At 42.7% G+C, this 23,270-nt stretch overlaps 1 protein-coding gene across 1 annotated transcript in view; it reads right to left on the bottom strand.

The window, feature by feature from the left end:
* The window catches only part of ezh2 (enhancer of zeste 2 polycomb repressive complex 2 subunit), a 91,179-nt gene extending 81,757 nt beyond the window's left edge, over positions 1 to 9,422 (bottom strand). The window contains exon 1 of the mRNA XM_048522206.1: positions 9,139 to 9,422. The gene's annotated coding sequence lies outside the window, so the exon portion shown is untranslated. The remainder of the gene's footprint in view (positions 1 to 9,138) is intronic.
* Positions 9,423 to 23,270: the final 13,848 nt, after the last annotated feature.

Below are 23,270 nucleotides of genomic sequence, written 5' to 3'. Positions count from 1 at the left end.
TTATATTCAGCCAGCATCTCAGATGGAACCTTGATTCAACGTCTTCTTTCAAGATATCCCTGGATTTCATATTCTACCTGAAGAATGTACTCTGAAGAAAGTCTCTGTAATGAGGCTTGTACCTAGGAGTTTGACTCAAATTTGAAAATGTTGCCACTGAATCAGATATGACAACACTTTTAAGTTAGTACACAGGTACATAATGTCATCCCAGTAAACCGGCAAAAGCAAGTGAAAGTACATAGTCGGAAATATAATGAATATTTTCAACAAGTTCACCCAAATCTGAAAAGTACAATTTAGAAAAAAAAATCAATACTGACTTCTGCAGTATTGCCAGTGGTCAAAATAGGATTTTATACACAGATACCCACAACACTGTCCAAAAGAAAAATCCTGCAGAAGCTAATTATCCAAAGTAAAACAAAATACTAGAAACGGTCATCAGGTCTGACAGTATCTACCACCTGCATGGATGGAACAGAACAGACCTGAGATTAGGATCTGAAATCAGTGGATTCAATTGTTAGTTGCATCCAGAACGCTAAGTAGCCTAACTGATAGATACAGGTGCTCTTCATTGAGCTTCAGACACAGTGGTAGGCTAAGGACTGGTGTTAGCATAAATGCAAGGTGTGTGAGGGATAAAGGAGGCGCCACTAGAAGCTCCATCATTCTTGTAGACTGAGTTGAGGCATTTCATAAAGCAAAGCAGTCACCTCGAGAGTCTGAAACTTGGATACAGCCTAGGCTAGGATATGGAGGCTCATGACCTGCAAGTGCGTGACTAGTTGCAGCTGGCGTTGTGCTAACTTGTATCAAGAAGCCATCTTGTTGCTGTCTAAGTTACCAAGAGCATTCATCAGCCAGATGCTCCTAGGTGCAACTAGTCACGCAGGTGCAGGTCATGAGCCTCCACATCCCAGAACAGGCTGTATCCAAGTTTCAGACTCTCAACCTAATGAGCATTCATTATATTAGATGTAAGAGAGTGCACTGTGAATAGTACATCAAACTGAAAACAGTACATTCAAATCAGTGCTTCAAATAGGAATGTATGTAGGCTCAGATGATGAGGACAGAGGTAAAAGAACAGGTGATATATCAGGATATTAGAAGTTACTAATCCCATATCCTTTGACATCCTGAGGAAATAGAAATCTCCCTCTGGGCATACTAAATTTCAAATGATTAACATTACCCCACCCTGAGGAATGTTGAAGTTCCTTCTCATTTCAGTCCAAAATTAGTTGAGTGAATGGAATCTAATGAAGTAAATGATTTTTTCCCAAGACTGTCTGCTGATTCTAGACCCACAGCCACAGGGATCCCACAAAGGCTTTCAAATGTTTTAGGAAATCATCTTTGTTCTAAACTACAGAGAATGCAAGCCCAAAGTCCTGATAACTCAACATCGCTACCCCAGAAATCACTCTGAAGAATCGCTGTTGCATTTCCTCTATGGCAAATGTATGTGTTTTTTGGACAAAGGAACCAGAACTACAGACAATATTTTAGGTGTGGTCTAATCAGTGTTCCATTTGATTGTGATAACAAATTCAACAGAGGCGGAGGATAGTGGCAGACAAAGCTGGCTGGACCACTGTTCAAGGCAAAGATAATGGAAAATTGTTGGGCAGAAGATACAGACACAAAAAGCCAAAGAATAATATCATGCCGAGCTTTAAAACTGATTCAACTGGGGCAAAAGGAGAAAATTGCAAGCTCTTTGTTAAAAGACTAAAGTTACTGGGAAAGTGAAATGGAAAAAGATTACTAGTACCCCTAAGTTTGTAAAGTGATCCTTGACATCAGAAAGGAAATGTTCTCTTTTATTAAGTTGGATTAAATGAAACTGCAGAGCAATTTCACAGTGAATTTTTTGCTGGAAAGGACAAGAGTGTGTTCAGGTGGCAGCACAGGTAGCACACTTGTGAATGCTTTTTCTAAATGTGAAAACTGTGACACTCATCACAATGAACAAACATCTGCACATTAAGTACTGAAAAAAGGTGCAATTTAAAGAAGGGAGGCCATTTGAAGCGTGTATTCTTTTACTAGATTATGTAGACTAAAGGCAAGTCTGCACAGATGCTAAAGAACAGTACAATTTCAATTCTTTTCTTAACTCCTCTTCTACTGGACATCTTAAAAAGCTGATTACAGCACAAGTCCTGGGAATGCACCCGTGAGCATCAAAGTCCATGAAATGGTTATCATGAGGAAATAGAAAGTATTGATTTAATAGAAGTAAAAATGAACTCCATTAGGGAAATTAAGACCTATTTTTTTAAAAAAAATCCTCAATGTGGTTTTTCATTTACATACTTAGCTTGTGAATTAATGCCCCACCCAGCACCACTTGCTCACTTTTATTCATTCACCTCTTACAAAGCAGATCTTTGCCTCTGAAACTTTCAATCTGTTGTACCTCTTGGGAGATTAACCAGGTGTGAAGCTTCTTTACGAAGCAACTATGACAAGCAGCTTGACTACATATCACAATCTTACTTTTAACACTATCACAGGATAATCCACACTAACACATGCAATACTAACGAGATTGGAGACCTATAAAGAAATACCAGAGAAGGAGCAGATCTTGTTTTATTCAGAATAGTTTCCGTAACCAGGGTGCAGACATCAATTGCACAATATCATATCTCAGCTGCGTGTGCAGGAGGAGAATATTAACTGTGACTAATTGCTATATTAGGAATGATGAGGAGCAGTAAAATGAAATGTTCATCTCCACCTATACTGAATCATTTCAGCAAGTCCAGAGTCATCCACAGCATTGTAAAACAGCTTCAAGTGCTTCTGCAAACAGCAGCCTCATAGCAACACTAAAGGCTAACCTGATATGGTTTCCTATTGCAAGTTATCCTTAAAAAAATGAACTCATGCTGGCAACAATCTTAAACCCTATCTCCAATTGAACGCCCTGCAGAGCACAACTGATCTGTACCCACAAAACATATTACGTTCAGGCTATCATTAAAACATATTTGAACAGGCTATGGTAATCAGTGGGAATTCAGCAATCCTTTAAAGAACAATGGACAAAAGAGATAACCCAAAAAAGGAAACTAGATGAAAATCATATATGCAGTTGTGAAGAGGTTAAAGACATATAATAAATCTGTAATACAGAACTGATCAGAGTAAATGGTGGATTGGGAAACTGAGGAAGTTCATAGAAAGATAAGGATGAGTGCATGTGCAGTGAGTGTGGGTGTGAGAATGATGAAGGCCATAAGACTTAGGAGCGGAAGTAGGTCATTCATCCTTTGTAATCTGCTCCACCATTCAGTGAAATCATGGCTGATCTGATTGATCATCCTCCGCTCCACTTTCCCTGTAACCTCTGATTGCCTTGCTGATTTAAAATCTGTCCATCTCAGCCTTGTATATACTTAAGACCTTAGCCTCAAGAGCCTTCTGTGGTAAAGAGAGAATACCCACAAGATTGTGACAAAGGATTAAATTTCTTACTGTAGGCTGCCAGAGATTCCCCAAATAAATCTATTGGGTTTCGAACTCACTGCACATGCACTCATCTTTATCTTTCTATGAACTTCCTCAGTTTCCCAATCCACCACTCATTCTGTTCAATTTTTTTCCTTTCTTTTTATTAGCTGTCTTTGCTAGTTATCCTTACCAGATGCACTACATCCATCAGGTGAACATGCCATTGCAATCATGTGGAGCTGTTTGTACCACCTTTACAGAAAGGCAAGTATAAAGTGAGGGACAAATAGATGCAAGATCATTTAAAAATGACTAACGAACTGTTTTAAGACAAAAACAAAAATCTTCAATAAAAACCAAAAGGTCTGAGTAAGGTCACCCGGACCTGAAACATTAATTCTGATTTCACTTCACAAATCGATAGCCAGAGACTTTTCCCCAGGGCAGGATTGACTGCCACGAGGGGTCATAATTTTTAGGTGTTAAGAGGAAGGTATAGAGGAGACGTCAGAGGGAGGTTCTTCACCCAGAGAGTTGTGAGCGCATGGAATAGCTTGCCAGTGGTAGTTGTGGAAGCGGAGTCATTAGTGACATTTAAGCGACTGCTGGACATGCCGATGGACAGCAGTGAATTGACGGGAATGTAGGTTAGGTTATTTTATTTTTGGACTACGATTATTCCACGGCACAACATCGTGGGCCAAAGGGCCTGTACTGTGCTGTACTTTTCTATGTTCTATGTTCTAAACTGATCATTCTCATTAAGAGATAAGTCAACCCGCTGTGAACATTCAACTTTTTTTTTTCCAAAGTTACTATACTTGCAACATTAGAAGAAGGAATCACATATTTCGCCACTTCTTTGGCCCAACTAGGATTGCTAGCATAAATACTGAACTAGTTGTCTAAACTAAACCATGGGAAATCTAAGGCAAATTGATAAATCACAAAAAGGACCTAACTAGATGGATTTCCAAAGAGATTTGCAGTCTAGTACTAGACTACAAATAAAAATACCATCACTGATTTTGCCAGATGTACAATCATGACTATCCGAGCTTGGTTCATAACACACCATCTGACTCATTGAGGATGTGTTTCCCAGGACACAAACACCTTGTGTGAATGAACAACCTGTTCCATCATCATACAAATCCACCTACTCTTCTGCTGAGTGCAATTATCATTAATCTATTTCTTTCAGATCAATGCTTAAACCCTTTACACTTTTCAAAGTAGAATGAATCTCCTGCCACTGCACGAGCAGGGGATGTCAGGGCCACTGACATCATGAACATGCACCCAGATCCAGAAACCAGCGCCACCTCCACCTGAGACACAGTCAGATGACCACCCAGGTCTCTTAATTGACAGCCAATCACTGCTTCTCCCCAACTTGTTAGGGATAGTGTACAACAGAGCAGCGAGAGAGCAAGGGGGAGATTGGTTAGAATGGAGAAACGTTTGGAGTCAGGCAGTGAGTCAGTAAGTTGAGATCCCAAGATTTGAATTCATTTTAAACATTTGCAAAACATAATCGATCTTATTCTTTATTGCAAGCATGTGCTGCAGCATTACAAGCAATTATGTCATAGAGACGACTAATGCATTGGTGCAGAGCATGTCCCCTGCATTTGCAATAAACAGTCCAATTACAACCCACTCCATATTCTTTTATAGGTCAAAAGCTTCATTTCTTCCAAATTTTTGAGTCTCAAATCTAAACGGTAGTTACCACCTCCAATTCAAACCTTCGGAATGGAGATGGCAATACTCAGTGGTCCCACTTAGATCATTTAAAATAAAAGTTCTGTTAAACATGGATTTTGTCAAACTTGGGCAAATTGAGGGCAGCATTTTAAATGTTGTAGTTTAAGATAATTATAGAAAAGCATTCTGAAAACATTTGAGGTTTGAGAGAGATATGACATATTCTGCCCAGAGGGTGGTAATGGCGGGTTGCTTTTCAGACTGAAGGCCTGTGACCAGCAGTGTGCCACAAGGATCAGTGCTGGGTCCTCTGCTTTTCGTCATTTATGCAAATGATTTGGATATGAACATGGGAAGTATATAGTTAGTAAATTTACAGATGACAACAAAATTGGTGGTGCAGTGGACAGCTAAGCGGGTTACCGCAGAGTACAACAGGACCTTGATCAGAAGGGCCAACGGGCTGAGGACTGGCAGACAGAAGTTTAATTTAGATAAATGAGGTGCTGCATTTTGGAAAGGCCAATCAGTGCAGGACATATACACTTAATGGTAAGGTCCTACAGAATGCTGTTAAACAGTCTTGGAGTGCAGGTTCATAGTTCTTTGAAAGTGGAGTGCCTGGTAGAAAGGATAGTGAAGGAAGTGTTGGTATGCTTGCATTTATTGGTCAGTGTACTGAGATTTGGGAGGCCCTGTTGCAGCTAAAAATAGGACATTGGTTAGGCCACTTTTGGAACACTGTGTGGAATTCTGGTCTCCCAGCTAGAGGACAGATATTGTGAAACATAAGGGTTCAGAAAAGATTTACAAGGGTATTGCCAAGGTTGGGTGGTTTGAGCTACAGGCAAAGGCTAATAGGCTGGGGCTATTTTCACTGCAGCATCAGAAGCTGAAAGTCACATTTGAGGTTTATAAAATCATGAGGGGTATGGACAGGGTGAATAGCCAATGCCTTTTCCCTGGGATTGGGGGAATCCAAAACTAGAGGGCACAGGTTTAAGGTGAGGGGGAAAAATTTAAAAGGGGCCAAGGGACAACATTTTCACACAGAGGGTGATGCATGTATGGAATGAACTGCCAGAGGAAGTGGTAGAGGCTGGTACAATTACAACATTTAAAAGCCATTTAGATGGGTACATGAAAAGGAAGGGTTGGGAGGGATATGGGCCAAATGCATGCAAATGGGACTTGATTAATTTAGGATATCTGGTCAGTATGGACAGGTTGACCAAAAAGTCTGCTCCAGTGCTGTACAGCTCTACGAGTGTGAGGGACAGAATGTTTGTGTTGAATATTTTCTTGAAAATAACCTACCCAATGAGTATTAGTTTCAAGAGGCTCCTTGGAACTTTGTTATGGTGATCAGGAATGCAGTACCCACAAGACTGAGCTTATACCAGGAGTGTACACTGATCATTTCAGACTGAAATGAAGAGAAAAATCTTCACTCACTTGTGAAATTTTGGAATCATCTGCAACAATTACCACATAAGCCGTTTCTGTTTTGTTCACTGAAAGATAAACTGACCTGTATATTTTACATCACCCAAAAGAGTGAACAGTGTTTTATGTCATATTTGTTTTGCAAACTTCAAATGGAAACATCTTCTCCACACATATCCTGTCCAAACCACTCATGAATTTCAAAACATCTCAGATTTCCAAGTCATTTTTCCTGAAAAAAGTTCTCTGTTTAATCGATCACAAGAGCTGTAATCACCTAATCTTGCAGCATTGAAAATCATTTCCATACTTGTCCCAGTACTTTATGCCTTGCTCTAGATGTACTCCGTACTCAATACATAGATTTGTTTAATACCACTTCATGACTTAATTTAAATACTGCTACAAATAAATGGCACTGCTTTATCATTTCTAATAATTTTGACTGTCTTCAATGTTGCTTTTAATTATTTGTCTATTTCCATTCCTGGATTAATATGTTCCACTAACTTCTAATTTTCTAAAAACATAGGTAATGTTTTTCTTTTTCCGCCCCACAGGTTATACTTACTCAACTCATTTCAATATTAAAATTCACTTGTCATTTAACTTCCTAGTCTGCAGCTTGCATTTGTGCTCAGTGTCAGGTGTGCTCCCTTGGTGTCATTTGCAAATTGATCTAGAATCCCTTAATCTTAAAGCCAAATCATCAATATAAATTATGATGTTAGTCCTAGTGGTGATAGATGCAAAATACTTGTTCTGATCTCTACCCCTCTTTTCCAACCAGTTACTTACGTCCTGACCTCATGTCCCAAATTTCATTGGGTCTGTGTTCACCCTCTTGAAGGCCTAACGTGTACTGCATCTTTATAATTTGCAACAGAATGTTGACATTTATTGCAACCAGTTATGTACCTTTAATTTTTTCAGCTACAGCATGGATTTTCAAGGGCCACATGTGGCCATAGCTGAAAAAACTGAAAATGAATGCATGGCACACAGATTGGCACAGACAGATCCTCAGAACAAACATGCAGGCACTCAGCTCATAGGTTGCATTGGTAATGGGAACTGAATGTGAAAGGCAGTTTTACTGCAGCTTTTACTGCAGGGCCTTACTGAATCATCATCTGAACCACTGTGGAGCCTTCTGTTCCCTTTAATTGAGTGATATAATTGCATTCAAAGCAGTTCAGAGAAGGATGACTCAACTCAGGGAGAGGGTTTACACTATGGTGTAAAGGCTGCTGACCATCATCTTCTCAAGGGCAAACAGGCCAGCCAAGTACATCCTAGAAGAAAATTGACTCCCTTGTCATGGAACAGAGATGGTGGTGGCATCAATGACTCTGAAGCCAGATCGGTATTGATTTTAGTGAATGGCAAACAGGTTCAAAGGGCTAACCCTGTTCAGAAGTCCTAGGTTCCCACACACACCCTGTGCACTGTTAGAACTTCACTGAGGTAAGCACTCAGGCTGACCTCAGAGATAGTAGGAACTGTGATGTTGGAGTCTTAGATGTGAAGCTGAATGAACACAGCAGGCTAGGCAGCTTCAGAGCAGGGAAGCTGACGTTTCTGGTCTGGACCCTTCAGAAAAAAAAAAGACGGGTCCAGACCCTAAACGTCAGCTTCCCTGCTCCTCTGATGCTGCCTGGCCTGCTGTGTTCAGCCAGCTCCACATTTGATTACCTCCAGGCTGACCTCACTGTTCTGTTTCTTGACGTTATACCATTTTAAGTGTAGATTCGTGCAGCTCCCCATAACACTGACATCATATCGACTGGTTTCTCAATCCCAGATTTTGATTTTAGATCTCTTTCGTCATAATAGGGGAATGATACATCACGGGAGGCAATTCAGTTCATCATGTGTATGACTTCTCTGAAAGAACTACCAATTAGTCCCACTCCTCTGCTCTTTCGCTATAAGACATGCGTTTTTTTTAACCTCCTACTTGTTACATCCCACTTGATGACTCTAGGTTTTCTCATCACGCCGCTAAACGAGTTAATCACCATGCCCTAATTCCACTGCCAAGCGGAGGAAGGGCATCCCCCGGAGTAACTGAAGGGCGGAGAATTAGTAGGGAAGAAGGGGAGGGGGGGGCAGAAATCAACTTCCAATAGATAAAGTTTATCCCCCATTGGTCTGTTCAAACTCGGCAGCTGATAAAATTGGAGCCGACTGAAAACACTGAATCGCTCCCCGAGTGAATGACAAGATTAAAGAATGATTTACACAGTCTGATCGGATCAGGCCTTCAATCTGTCCCTTTATTTATGATTGGGAATTAAAGGAAACATGTTCCGGGGAATCCGGCGCTACACCCGCTGCCCCTCGGGGAGGGGGTCGGTGGGGGAAGGCTGGAACCTAACGTGGCGAGCGCGCGGATTCCAAACGCTTGGCCGCCAGCTCTGGCCGTTGGAATTCAAATTTCCGCCAGCCCAGGGCTTCCGCAGCCAACCGGACTGACGGAGACTTCTATTCTTGCCGCCTCTTCCTTACCTGGATGGAGAAGCAGAAGCTGATCCCTGCTGACCTCCTCCTTCTCTGCCGCTGTCAGCCGGGCTAACTTGGAGCCGAAACTTTGCGAGAGTTTTACTGGGTGAGTTTACAGCCGGGTTACGCGGGTGTCAGGACGGTGATCGGGCCGGCCGGCAGCCGTTACTCTCACGTCCTCGGCTGGGTGGCTGACTGCCTCTGTCTGTCCCGCTCGCACTCCGTCTCCGAGCTCTCACTCTTCTTTTCTTTCTCTCCTTTTGTCTTCGTTCTCCGCCCGGCTACACAGATAGGGCGCGAAAACAACGTGTCCAATCCAATCAAACTTTGCTGAAGCCTGCTAACAAACCCTTCTTGCATTGGGCGCAGGAGGCCCACTTTCCTCCAATCTGCATTAACCTCGCATGGGAGTGTGGGATGTGACCATGTGGTGCTTCTTTGTGGGGCTTTCAGGGGTGGTTTTTTTTATGTGCCCGTCGTTCTGGTAAACGTTGAGTAAGTCGCGCTCGTGGAACTTGGATCTGTCAGGACGGAGCTACATCGAGATGCGATGTCAAGGGATGACTCAAGCTATGCGGGTGTATCCTCCAATTGTAATGTGCGGGTTTCTATTTATAGTTCCTTGTTCCCCAGCCTGAAAATGAAGATTCCTGTCACCATTGGCTGCTTGGCACCGAGAGTTGCTGCTGTTGCATTTTCAGTTTTGAGCAAGTTCTACTAGTGAAAGGTTACTAACTTCACGTTCCGGATTCACTCTTATGTTTCAGATGGAGCTGGGCGTAACGATGCGAACATTTTCGCTTTCTCTTGAAACCATTTTCATTTTGTTTTTCCGCATCAGCCTAGACACCCCCGTGAATTGAGACTTTCCGGTCTGTCTTCTACTGGAAAGGCTGTATGTAGTCCAGACAATGAAAGGATCAAACTTGCTCGGGGTTCTGTCCACAGTAATAGTTTGACACTACATTCAAGTGAATTATGGTTATCTGTGAGAGGGATCTTGGCACGTGTAGAAGCAGATCCCTGCCAGGGTTACTACCTTCAGGAACAAAAAAAACTTAGATGCAGCTTAAAACGAACGAATATTTTGTCCGAAGTGCAACCATATTAAACAAGTTATTCAAAAATGTTTATGCGAACATCTATTTCTGTGCCTTTGTTGAATGTGCTTCAATATTTCACTGGGTTTAGTTAGGTGCTTTTCTGGTCATTCATTTATTCTACATCTCTAATTACCCTTGAGAGGTGGTAATGGGCTGCCTCCTTGCAATCCATGGAGTGCACCCACAGTAGGGGAGGTTGCCACAGAAGTCATTTGGCTGTAAGGAAGTTGCAGGGTTTCAAATAAAGAAATGGCAAAATAGTTTAATCAGGATGGTTTGTGGGTTGAAGCGAAACTTACAGATAGTGATGCTCCTAAGCATGTGTTGCACATTCCCTTTTAGATGGTAGAGGGTGCAGGTTTGGAAGGCGCAGTCAAAAGAACCTTGGTGAGTTGCTGAATGCATCTTGTAATTGGTGTACAATGTTGCCATGATCTGTCAGAGGTGAAGGGAATGAATGTTGAAAGTAGTGGATGATATACCAGTGAAGTATCCTTTGTTATGGATAGTGTCAAGCTTTTTGAGTTTTTGAGCTGTAGACATTAGGTAAACGGAGAGCATTCTATCACACTTCTGATTTGTGTCTTACAGAGGATGAACGGGTTTTATGGAATCAGGAATTGTGTTATTTGCTGAAGAATTCTTAGCCTCTGACCTGCCCTTGTCCAGCCACATCAATTCTGTGGCTAATAGTTCAGTTTTGTTCAATGGGAAGCTTGTGCTGGTAGTGGGGTTTCAACATGGTAATGTATTTGAAAGTCAAATGGAAATGATTAAATTCTCCCGTGGCCATTGATTGGCACTTGCATTACGTGAATGTTGCTGCGATTTGTCAGGCTTACTTATCACCTGAAGCATCAACATTGTCCAGGTCTTGCTGCTTGGGGATATGGATTCGTCAGTATCTGAGGAGTCACAAATGGTCCTGAACAATTCCCTTGTGTTAGGTAAGCCTCCAAACATAGAATGTTTTCCATATGATTCCCATTGATTCCATTTATGCTAGGGTTCCTTCACAGAATTGATGTTGCTGGACAAGGGCAGGTCAGAGGCTAAGAATTCTTCAGCAAATAACACAATTCCTGATTCCATAAAAGCCGTTCATCCTCTGTAAGACACAAATCAGAAGTGTGATAGAATGCTCTCCATTTACCTCATGTCTACAGCTCAAAAACTCAAAAAGCTTGACACTATCCATAACAAAGGATACTCAAATGCTGCCTTGATATCAAGGATCATCACTTTAACCTCACCTTCAGTTACCTTGTCGATGTTTAGACCAAGGATATGATGAGTTCCAGATCTGAGTGGAATTGAATGCAATGAGAAAATTTTTGCTGAGTAATTGGTACTTGATGACACTGTCAGCAACTCCTTTGGTCACCTTGCTGATGAGGCAGTCATTGGACTTGCCCTGCTTTTTGCATATACCGTACAGGACGTGCCTAGGCAATTATTACATATTGCTGGTTTGATGCTAGTTTTATAGCTAAATGGGAACAGTTTGGCTCGGGGCATAGCTAATTCTGGAGGACACAACTTCAGTACTGTTGCCAAAATGTTATCATGGTCCAGCACTTTTAGCCGTTTCTTAATATGTGGAGTGAATTGAAGTCGATAAAGCATGGTATTTGTGATGCTAGAAATCTTAGGAGAAGGCTGAGGTGGATCATCCATTCAGCATTTCTGAATGAAGATTGATGCAAATGCTTCAGCCTTGTTTTTAGTCCTGAATGTACTGGTCTTCTCTTCCAACACTGAGGGTGGGATATGAGGCTATCTGAGATAGAAGCAGGTTATTTGGCTGATTGAGTCTGTTCCACCATGCAATTAAGATTGATTTGATAATCCTCAGCCTTGAATATACTTAACAACACAACTTTCTCAGCCTTCTGTTGTAAAGGTTTGCACAGATTTACTGTCTTCTGAGAGGGGGAAAAAACCTTCTCTATCCTAACTGGGAAACCCCTTACTCTGAGATTATCCCCTCTGGTCCTAGACAAGGGTATACAACTTCTTTGTCAAGACCCCTAAGAATCTTAGTTTGGTCATTAGTGTGCTGTTGTGCCACTTTGGTGATTTATGTTGAAATACCTAACCCAGAATGCATTCTTTCCCCTTGCCATGTTCTCCCAATTGGTGTGCAACATGAAAGAGAACTGATTCATCAGTTGAGGGAAGGGGAATTAGTGTGAGGTAATCAGCAGGATGTTTTCTTGCCAATGTTTGGCCTGATAGCATTAAACTTTGTGGGGTTCAGAGTCAATTTTGAAGACTGCCGAAACATTTCCCTCCTGACTGTACCATTCTGCCACCACCTCTGGGTGGTTCCGTCATGTCAACAGGGCAGAATATTCTGAGCTGATTATGGCAATGTCTGAGAAATAATCACGCTTGCAGAATCATACCTGCAGATAATGTGATCTCTCAATTTTGGCACAAGCCCCCAAATATTTGTAAGGATTACTTCACAGGGCTGAGTTTGCTTTGTTTCCAGTGCCGAGATCAATACCAGGTGGTCTGTTCAGTTTCATTTCTTTCTTGAGACTTCATTGTGGCTTGGTACAACTGAGTGGCTTGCGAGGCCATTTTAGAGGGCATTTAAGAGTCAACCATGTTGCTTGCAGGTCCTTAGTCACAAGTTGACCAGATCAGGTAACGATGGCAGATATCCTTCCCTGAGAATGTTAGTTAACCAGATGGATTTTTAGGATAGTAAACAGTGGTTTCTTGGTTACCATTAATCTAAGTTTAAATTACAGTTTATTTTTGCAAACAATTTGCTTATTTTCTTATTATTTACTCCCATTCATTCTCTCTCTCTCTCGCGCTCGAGGACAATATTATTTTATTGTTCGTTATTGTTTACCCAGCAAACAATGTGGATTCTTGTATTCAGTACAAGCTTAAAACTGAAGTATAAGGATATAAAGAGAACTCCCTTGAATCTCGTTTCTCCATGTAGTTTTGTGAAGCACATCAAGATATTTAAGTACATAAATGGTGCTATACTAAAAAAGTTGCAATTGTAGCTAACAAACTTCCAAATGAATGCAAAGGGCAATTCTGTGCATGTAAAAATGCCAAATGAGGACACAATTGGCAATAACTTTGGCCTACATTGTGGCTTAGATATGACAGAACACTTACAGCAGATTAGAGGCCAGTGCCTGTGTTGAACAGTTTTCTGAATTGCCGCTTTGTGTCAAAAAGAAATGGAAAACAAGCAAAAAATTAGCGGTTGAGTTTTAGTAGCTTAGGGACCATTTATAATTGAGTCTTCTAAGAATAACAGTCACTTAATCATTCCTTCAAAGCAAAAGAAGAGATCATTCAGTTCAAATTAGTTAATTAAACAAGAAGCCCCTCTTGTGACTGTTCCAGTGCCAATCCCATTGTTGCACCTTTATTGTTTCTTAAATGCATCTCAAGCTTTTATCTTCAGCAATCCGTCTGGAAGTTTATCCCAAGCATTAATTATTCTTTGGGTGACAAACAGCTTCTTGTTTTCTTGTTCAGGATATATTCGATGTGGATGAGAGTGTGGGGGATGATAACTAAGGTATATCAGATTTTGAGGGGCATGGACAGGGTGAGTAGAAAGCAGCTATTTCCCCTTAGTCAAAGTGTCAGTAATAGGGGACATGATTTTAAGATGAAAAGCATAGGATTTTATTTTCTAAACGGTGGGAAAATTTGCAAATCAGAAGTGTAAAGGGATCTGGGAGTGTTGGTCCAGGATTCTCTAAAGGTTAACTTGCAGGTCGAGTCCGTAATTAAGAAAGCGAATGTAATGTTGTCATTTATCTCAAGAGGGTTGGAATATAAAAGTAGTGATGTGCTTCTGAGGCTTTATAAGGCTCTAGTTAGGCCCTTTTTAGAATACTGTGTCCAATTTTGGGCCCCACACCTCAGGAAGGACATACTAGCCCTGGAGCGTCTCCAGCGGAGATTCCCACGGATGATCCCTGGAATGGTAGGTTTAGTGTATGATGAGTGGCTAAGGATCCTGGGAGTGTACTCATTCGAGTTTAGAAGGTTGAGGGGAGATCTAATAGAAACTTACAAGATAATGTATGGTTTAGAAGGGGTGGACGCTAGGAAGTTGTTTCTGTTAGGCGGGGAGACTAGGACCCGTGAGCACAGCCTTAAAATTAGAGGGGGTAAATTTAAAACTGAAATGAGATGACATTTCTTCAGCCAGAGAGTGGTGGGATTGTGGAATTCATTGCCGCGGAGTGCAGTGGAGGCCGGGACATTGGATGCCTTCAAGGCAGAAATCGACAATTCTTGATCTCAAAAGGAATCAAGGGCTACGGGAAGAGTGCAGGGAAGTGGCGTTGAAATGCCCATCAGCCATGATTTAAATGGCGGAGTGGACTTAATGGGCCGAATGGCCTTACTTCCACTCCTATGTCTTATGGTCTTATGATCTTTTGGATTTGGAGGAGATGTGAGAAAAAAATATTTTCACCCACAGATGCTGAGGTCTGGAATGCACTGTCTCAGTAGTTGAGGCGTGTAACCCCAACCTCAAAAAAAATCTGAATGAGCACTTAAATGTCAAGGCTATGGATTTATTGCTGCAGGGTGTAGCTTTGGTGGTACAGACTTGATGGGCTTAAGGGTTTCATTTGATGCTTGTCGTTAGTTTGAGTTCATGTACCTAATAAATTCTAGCAAGTCTCTCCTGTATCTCAAACTTGGCATCAGTTATTTGGCCTTTTGTTTTGGTATTACTTTCAGTGTCAATTCCCCCCACCCCAACTGAAGACTGTACTTGAGCTGTTATCTGAACAGTGTCGCATAGTTTGATTATAACTTCTCCTAATTATAAACTCAACACTTTGGTTGTATATTTCAGTAAGCCATTGGCTTTATTGATTATGTTTCTGCTCGAGTTGAATGTATTTAACAGTGTCTCATTACAATTCCTCAGTCTCCTTCCATTTGATTCTGACCTATTTCAGCTCCATTCATGGAGCATATATGTTTTTGTATTTAGTTTGTTTGTATCATTGATAAATAATAATGGTATCAACTCGAAAACATGGGCATTTTATTCGATACTTCGACCATCCAGGCCTAACTCATTTAGTGATAATTGATTGTTTTCTACCTTTTATCCACTTCCTTATCTATTCCCTGGAAGTACACTGACAATAAAAGATCAACCTGGAGCATTGGCTCTGTTTATTTCTCTCCACAATTGCTACCTGACCTGAAAAGTGATTTGAATATTAAGACATTAATTTTACTTTCATTAATCCTTTTTGGGACATTCATGTTTGATCTTATGAATACTCAATGGAGTAGTTAACTATTAAAGATATTGACAACCTCTTATGTATGGTTCTATTTACATTCACCTGAATAAATCCTAAATTAAGTTTAAATGGTCTGACAATGTTTATTTATAATAATAAGAAAATAGATATTATTAGATAGATATTATGGAAAATGTGCAACAAGTTCTATTTTAAAGGAACAAAGTGAAAAGGAGATGCAGAGATGCTCTAGTAGAAATTCCAGAGTTAGGGTCTAGCTTTCTGAAGGTGCAGCCACCACTGATGGAGCAATTAAAATGGGATTATTCAGCCAGTTTGAATCTGTGTGTGCAGGTATTTTGGGGCAAGAAGAGATTACAGGGAGAGGCAGATGGAAGTTGAAATCACCAAGGCTGAGAAGATTCTTGTTGCAAAATGTGACCGATGAAATTCGTGAAGATAGCTCATTGAGAAACATGGAACGGTTCTTGGGCAAGCAACAAAGGACTAGCATTTCAAGTGAAAGGTGAAAGCCATACATCTCTCCTCAAAAGAGGAGAACATGCCTAGAGGAGTAACGGGACAGAGTAAGATGAAATTTTGTTTTAAGAATGACACCAAGGCAAACAGTTTAAAAAGTATACCTTCATAGGGGTTAGATGGGAGGTGATTATCACCTTCAACCAGATTTCCATTCATACAATCATACATAATAAGCTCATGGATATTAAGTGTTCATGAATGAATGGATGTTCTTGAGAAATATGCTGAAGACTACTGCTAGCTGGCCCACTGTCATAATCCTCTGATCAGCAAAAGAAAGGGTGAAAGGGACAAGAAGGAAATTGGCAAGCTTGGCCTGCACCCTCTCCACTGGTGTGCTGTTCATAGTGGGAGGATAGAATGGGATGGTAAGAGTTGCTGCTAATGAAGAGGCAGCAATACCTGTTTTGGAGAATGTGGGGAGATGCAGAAGAAAGCTGTAGACAAACCAAAAAGGGAATTTAGCCTGGAATTGCAGCTGGAGAAAAAGAGGCTTGAGAATTGTTGAAGGATTGGATTAGAAATTTGAGAAGGCCGAGCATCTGGGATGGGACAAATAATGTGTTATGGTGACAGAAAAGAAGGGTTTATGACAAGTTTATTGAACTGGCAGCCCGTCATCAGAATGAGACAGTTGAGAAATCCTATCTGATTGTGACTCTTATTTCAGATGCAGATAAGTATATGTGGAAGGTCCCGCAAGGAGATGCATTTCCAATCGGGATGTTGCGCCTTGTGTTTCCCACTGATATGATAAGTTAGCCTTTCAGCAGTAAACACACAGAAAAAATAACTTGTGGTTGGAGGAGCAGTGAGTTGCGCACAAATCTATACTGTCTGCCTGACACTAGGATAGAGCAGTGATAGCCTGTTGTGGGACGTGTTTGTGGGTGAGCAAGCCATGTCAAGGATGTAAATTACCCAAGGACAAGGTGCCAAGTGCCCCCAAGTTCAAGGCAGGGAGCAGGTTCTAGAAAAACTAAACACCTTCATATACAGGTGCTGGCCCACTGTCGGACTGCATTGAAGATGGTGGAACTCACACAGATTGTGTTTGTCTGTCCAGGAGAGGTAGAGAGAGCACAACATTGTTCTGTACTTCAGTGCTGCATTTTGGAGTGTATCAGCATCTTTCATTGGAATGCTGCTGCCTGGACACTTTGTGCATGGGTGCAGGTAACTAACTCATGGATTCAAAGAGGATACCTCTCCAGGATCGTCACTAACTCTCCCAGCACTTTCTCACTTTGCACCTGTTCAAATGCTCACAGCATTCTGCTTTGCTTTGTCTATTCTCAACTGTTTTTGTGCTTTACCCTCTCAGCTACAGCTTACATGTTTGTAATTCTTCTGTTTAGCTATTTAGAGCAGACACTTATCCAGGCTACATGTCATGCTTGGCAACAGTGATTAGTCAAAGGGATTGACATTTTGATGTGCATCATCGTGCCATGTCAACCTTTCTACGTACAAAGAAGACATGTTTCATGTGCATCAACCAAACAGCCATGTCTCTGAGCTTAAGAGGACTAAACCTCAGTCGTCAACTGAGATAGTCTTCAGGTATCACAGCATCGTAAGTTATCAGACCAAGGGCTTGCACTTTGTCAAAGGGTTTGTATTTCTACAGTTCGAGTGGTCCCTGGTTAGCTCTCTGGGTCCAGTGCAACCAGACTGGGATGTCGAATTGTGATCAGAGATAATGGGAACTGCAGATGCTGGAGAATCCGAGATAACAAAGTGTGGAGCTGGATGAACACAGCAGGCCAAGCAGCATCTTAGGAGCACAAAAGCTGACTTTTCGGGTCTAGACCCTTCTTCAGAAAAGGGGGATGAGGAGAGGATTCTGAAATAAATAGGGAGAGAGGGGGAGGCGGACTGAAGATGGATAGAGGAGAGTATAGGTAGGAAGGGGTTAGGTCAGTCCAGGGAGGACGGACAGGTCAAGGGGGTGGCATGAGGTTAGTAGGTAGGAAATGGAGGTGCAGCTTGAGATGGGAGGAGGATATAGGTGAGAGGAAAAACAGGTTAGGGAGCCGGAACGAGCTGGGCTGGTTTTGGGATGCAGTGCTGGGAGGGGAGATTTTGAAGCTAGTGAAATCCACATTGATACCATTGGGCTGCAGGGTTCCCAAGCGGAATATGAGTTGCTGTTCCTGCAACCTACAGGTGGCATCATTATGGCATTGCAGGAGGCCCAGGACGGACATGTCATCTGAGGAATGGGAGCAGGGGTTAAAATGGCTTGACTGGGAGGTGCAGTTGTTTATTGCAAACTGAGCGTAGGTGTTGTGCAAAGCAGTCTCCAAGCCTCCACTTGGTTTCCCAATGTAGAGGAAGCTGCAACGGGTACAACGGATGCAGTACACCACAGTGGCAGATGTGCAGGTGAACATTTGCTTGATGTGGAAAGTCATCTTGGGGCCTGGGATGGGGGTGAGGGAGGAGGTGTGGGGGCAAGTGTAGTACTTCCTACATTTGCAGGCAAAAGTGCCAGGTGTGGTGGGGTTGGAGGGCAGTGTGGAGCGGACAAGGGACTCAGAGTGATCCCTCTGGAAAGCAGACAAGGGTGGGGTTGGGAAAATGTCTTTAGTGGTGGGGCTAGATTGTAGATGGCAGAAGTGTTGGAGGATGAAGGACCACAACCTTCCCACTGCGATGGTCGAGAACGCCGTCAACCGTGTCTCCCACAACTCATCCCTCACATCCTGTCCCTGCAATAACCGCCAAAAGAGAATCCCCCTAGTCGTCACATACCACCCCACCAACCTCCGGATACAATGCATCATCCTCCGATACTTCCGCCATCTACAATCCGCCCCCACCACTAAAGGCATTTTTCCATCCCCACCCTTGTCTGCTTTCCGGAGAGACCACTCTCTCTGTGACTCCCTTGTCCATTCCACACTCCCCTCCAACCCCACCACACCCGGCACCTTCCCCTGTAACCACAGGAAGTGCTACACTTGCCCTCACACCTCCTCCCTCACCCCCATCCCAGGCCCCAAGATGACTTTCCACATAAAGCAGATGTTCATCTGGACATTTGCTAATGTGTTATACTGCATCAGCTGTACCCGTTGTGGCTTCCTCTACATTGGGAAAACCAAGCGGAGTCTTGGGGACTGCTTAAGCAAAACACCTATGCTCGGTTCACAATAAACAACTGCACCTCCCAGTCGCGAATCATTTCAACTCCATCTCCCATTCCTTAGACGACATGTCCATCCTGGGCCTCCTGCAGTGCCGTAATGATGCCACCTGTAGGTTGCAGGAACGGCAACTCATATTCCACTTGGGAACCCTGCAGCCCAATGGTATCAATGTGGATTTCACTAGCTTCAAAATCTTCCCTCCCCACCCCACCCCACCATTGCATCCCAAAACCAGCCCAGCTCGTCCCCAACTCCCTAACCTGTTCTTCCTCTAACCTATCCTCTCCTCCCACCTCAATCCCACACCTCCATTTCCTACCTGCTAACCTCATCCCACCCCCTTGACCTGTCTGTCCTCCCCAGACTGAGGTATCCCCTCCCCTCCCGTACTCTCCTCTCCATCTATCTTCTCCTCTATCCATCTTAGGTCTGCTCCCCCTCTCTCCCTATTTATTTCAGAATCCTCTCCCTATCCCCCTTTTCTGATGAAGGCTCTAGGCCCGAGACATCAGCTTTTATGCTCCTAAGATGCTGCTTGGCCTGCTGTGTTCATCCAGCTCCACACTTTGTTATCTGGGATGTTGAATTGTGGAGCTGTATGTACACCAGTTAGGGGTCCGGTCACTCTTCATTCAAGGCCATTCTTTGAAGTCAGTTAAGGCATCTATCCATTATATATCAAGAGCAGGTGAGTTATCAGAGGTAACTGCTGTGGGAAGGAATCTGAGAAACTTAATTGTGGGATTGGGGTAGCATGCTGGGATGTAGGGGGGATAATAATTGTGAAGCGGGTTAGCTATTTCAGTTGGAATGAAATCATAACTAGTGTCAGCTTAGGTTCATGAAAGAGAAATCGTGTCTAATGATTTATTAGAATTTTTGAGGCAGTCTCAACCATATTAGAGGGAACCTAATAGATGTTGTTGTATTTACACTTCCAGAAGGTGTTTGACAAATGACCATAAAATACCGTACTTCATAAAAATACAAAAAAGTCATAAGGCCCTGTGGTGTTAGAGGTAGCATATTGGCATGGAATGAGAATTGGCTAATGGATAGGAAACAGCAAGTGGGGATAAGGAGGTTCTTTTTCAGGTTGGTGACCAGTAACCAGTGGGATCCCACAATGATCTGTGTTAGGACTGCAACTGTTTACAACATTTATTAATAGCTTATGGAAGAAAGTGAATGTACTGTAGCCAAATTTGCAGGACACAAAAATAGGTGGAAAGGCAAGTTGTCAGAGGAAGGCAAACAATTAGAGAGTTATTGATAGGTTGAGTGAGGGGGGAAATTGTTGATAATGGAGTATAATGTGGAAGAAAGAACAAAAAAATGTACAGAAAGCTGCACCGCAAAAAGGAATTGGGGGTATTTTATCACAAATCACTGAAAGCTAGCACAGTGCAGCAGGTAATCAGCAAAGCTGGTGAAATGGTAGCCCTTATTTCAGGGAGCTGAAGTATAAGAACAGGGAAGTCTTTCTGAAACTGTACAAGGTGCTGGTGAGACTACATCTGGAATACTGTGATCAGTTTCGGTCCCCTTATTTAAGGAACAATGCTGTTTCATTGGAGGCAGTTCAGTGAAGGTTCACTAGGCTGATCCCCAGTATAGAGAAATTATGAATAGATGTTGAACAGGCTGGGACTCATTGAAATTTGGAAGAATGAGGGGAGATCTCTTTAAAAAATAGGATTCTAAAGAAATTTCATTGGTTAAATGCTAAGAGGATGTTTCCTGTCACGGTAGAGTAAATGTATCATTCTGTGCCGGAGGTGTCTTTGCCCTGATGAACATTTAGACTTGAGCTGATATATGACTACAAGATTGACATGTCATGACCACCTCCAGCACGAAACAACCTATCCCCTTACCCGTTGCAGTCAATGTCAGCAACAGTGAATCCCCCACCACCATGATCCTGAGAATCACCATTGACCAGAAATTAAACCAGATGAGCTGCACATTTACATGTGTATATGTACAGTTATGTGAGCAGCACAGAAGCTAGGCACTCAAAGGTGTGCTGACCTCTCAAAATAGAATCCCTACAGTGTAATAGCAGCCCGTTCAGTCCATCAAGTCCACACCAAGCCTCATAGCATCTCTCCCAGGCCTACCCTATCCCAGTAACCCTGCATTTCCCGTGGCTTATCACGCCCAGCCTGCAGGTCTCTGGACACTACAGGCAATTTGGCGTAGCCAATCCAACTAACACCCACATCTCTGAACTGTGGGAGGAAACCAGAGCACCCGGAGGAAACCTGCACAAAAATGGGGAGAAAGTGCAAACTCCAGATGATCAGAGGTATGGGTAGAGTAGATAGCCAGAGGCTTTTTCCTCGGGTGGAGGTAGCTTTTACGAGGGGCATAGTTTTAAAGTGAAAGGAGCTAGAAAGTGGGGAGACGTCAGAGGTATTTTCTTTACTCGGAGAATAGTAGGGGCATGGAATACATTGCTGGAGAGGGTAGTGAAGTCAGCCTCATTAGGGGCATTTAAGGGGCTCTTAGGCATTTGGATGATAGTATACGGTAGCGGTGGAGGTTAGATAGACCTTAGGTTTTGGGTAAACGTTCGGCATAACATCATGGGTCAAAGGGTCTGTACTGTGCTGTACGATTTTTATGTTCTATGTTCCACACAGTCACCCAAGATTTGAATCAAACCCAGGTCCCTGGCACTGTGAGGCAGTAGTGCTAACCACTGTGCTGCCCCAAAATCTTTTCATTATATGCAAGGTACAAGTCAGGGGTGTGGCAAAATGCTCTCTACTTGCTCAGGTGAATACCTAGAGGGCAGGGAAATATCACTTTGGTGGTGGGGTCAGATTGCAGGTGGTGGAAGTGGTGGAGTATGATACGTTAGATGCGGAGGTTGGTGGGGTGATATGTGAGGACCAGGGGGTCTAATTTTATTTTTGTTGTGGCGGTGCATAGTTTAAGGGCAGAAGTGCCAGAAATACAAGAGATGTGGTTGAGGGCGTTTTCAATCAACAATGGAGGGAATTTGCAGTCCTTGAAGTGGGAGGACATCTGGGATGTCTCGGAGTGGGACGTTCTATCTTGGGACAAGATGTGATGGAGACAGAGGAATTGGGAGTAGGGATTTGAATTCTTGGAGGAGGGTGGATGAGACGAGGTGTAATCAAAGTAGCTGTGGGAGTTGGTGGATTTGAAATAGATGTTGGTGCTGAGATGGTTACCAGATATGGAGACAGAAAGGTCCAGAAGGGGGAGGAAGGTATTGGAGATGGTCCAGGTGAATCTGACGCTGGGGTGAAAGGTGTTAGTAAAGTTGATGAACTGTTCAAGTTCCTCATGGGAGGACAAGGCAGCACCAATACAGTCATTGATGTAGTGGAGGAAGAGGTGAAGGATGGTGCCAATGTAACGGCGTAAGAGGGACTGTTCCACATATCATCATATCATCAGGTTAAAGAGGGGTAAGGAAACCTCCTGCTGATTACCATGCATTGTCTTTCATCAGTTAATGAACCAGTAGTCGACCTTCCATCCATAGACTCCATTTGCATGGTTTGTTGCTGTGAAAAGACTGCCAACATCGTCAAAGGCCCATCGCACCCTATTAATGATCTCCTACAACCTCTTCCATCAAGCAGCAGATACAGAAGCCTGAAAACATGCACGAGCAGGTTCAGGAACAGCTTTTTCCTGGCCATTATCAGACTGATGAACGAACTCTCTTGCCTCAAATAACACTGATCTTGCTAACATTGATCTCGTTTGGTGCATGCCCAGTGCAAAATAACCTTTTTGCCTCTAAGTTTTTTTGATCTGTACATCCTTTGCTGACTATGATTTGCTTGTAAAAAGATTTTCACTGTATTTTGGCGCACGTGACAATAAATCAATCAATCAGCCTGAGGAGGGGAGGAGGTTGGGATTTCACTGTTTACTACCATGAATGGATCGGCAGTAGCACTACCAATCGATATGGTTGGGTCCTAAAGGACATAACTGCTGGACTAGGTAATAACCTCATCCTTACCAACCTGCCTGCCACAGATGCATCTGTCCATGACGCCCATGTCCCACAAATGAATTTT

This window comes from Stegostoma tigrinum, chromosome 2 (assembly GCF_030684315.1).
Source record: "Stegostoma tigrinum isolate sSteTig4 chromosome 2, sSteTig4.hap1, whole genome shotgun sequence".
Lineage (NCBI taxonomy): Eukaryota > Metazoa > Chordata > Chondrichthyes > Orectolobiformes > Stegostomatidae > Stegostoma > Stegostoma tigrinum.
The sequence above is the reverse complement of the archived record's forward strand: the minus strand, read 5'-3'. Positions and strand labels throughout refer to the sequence as shown.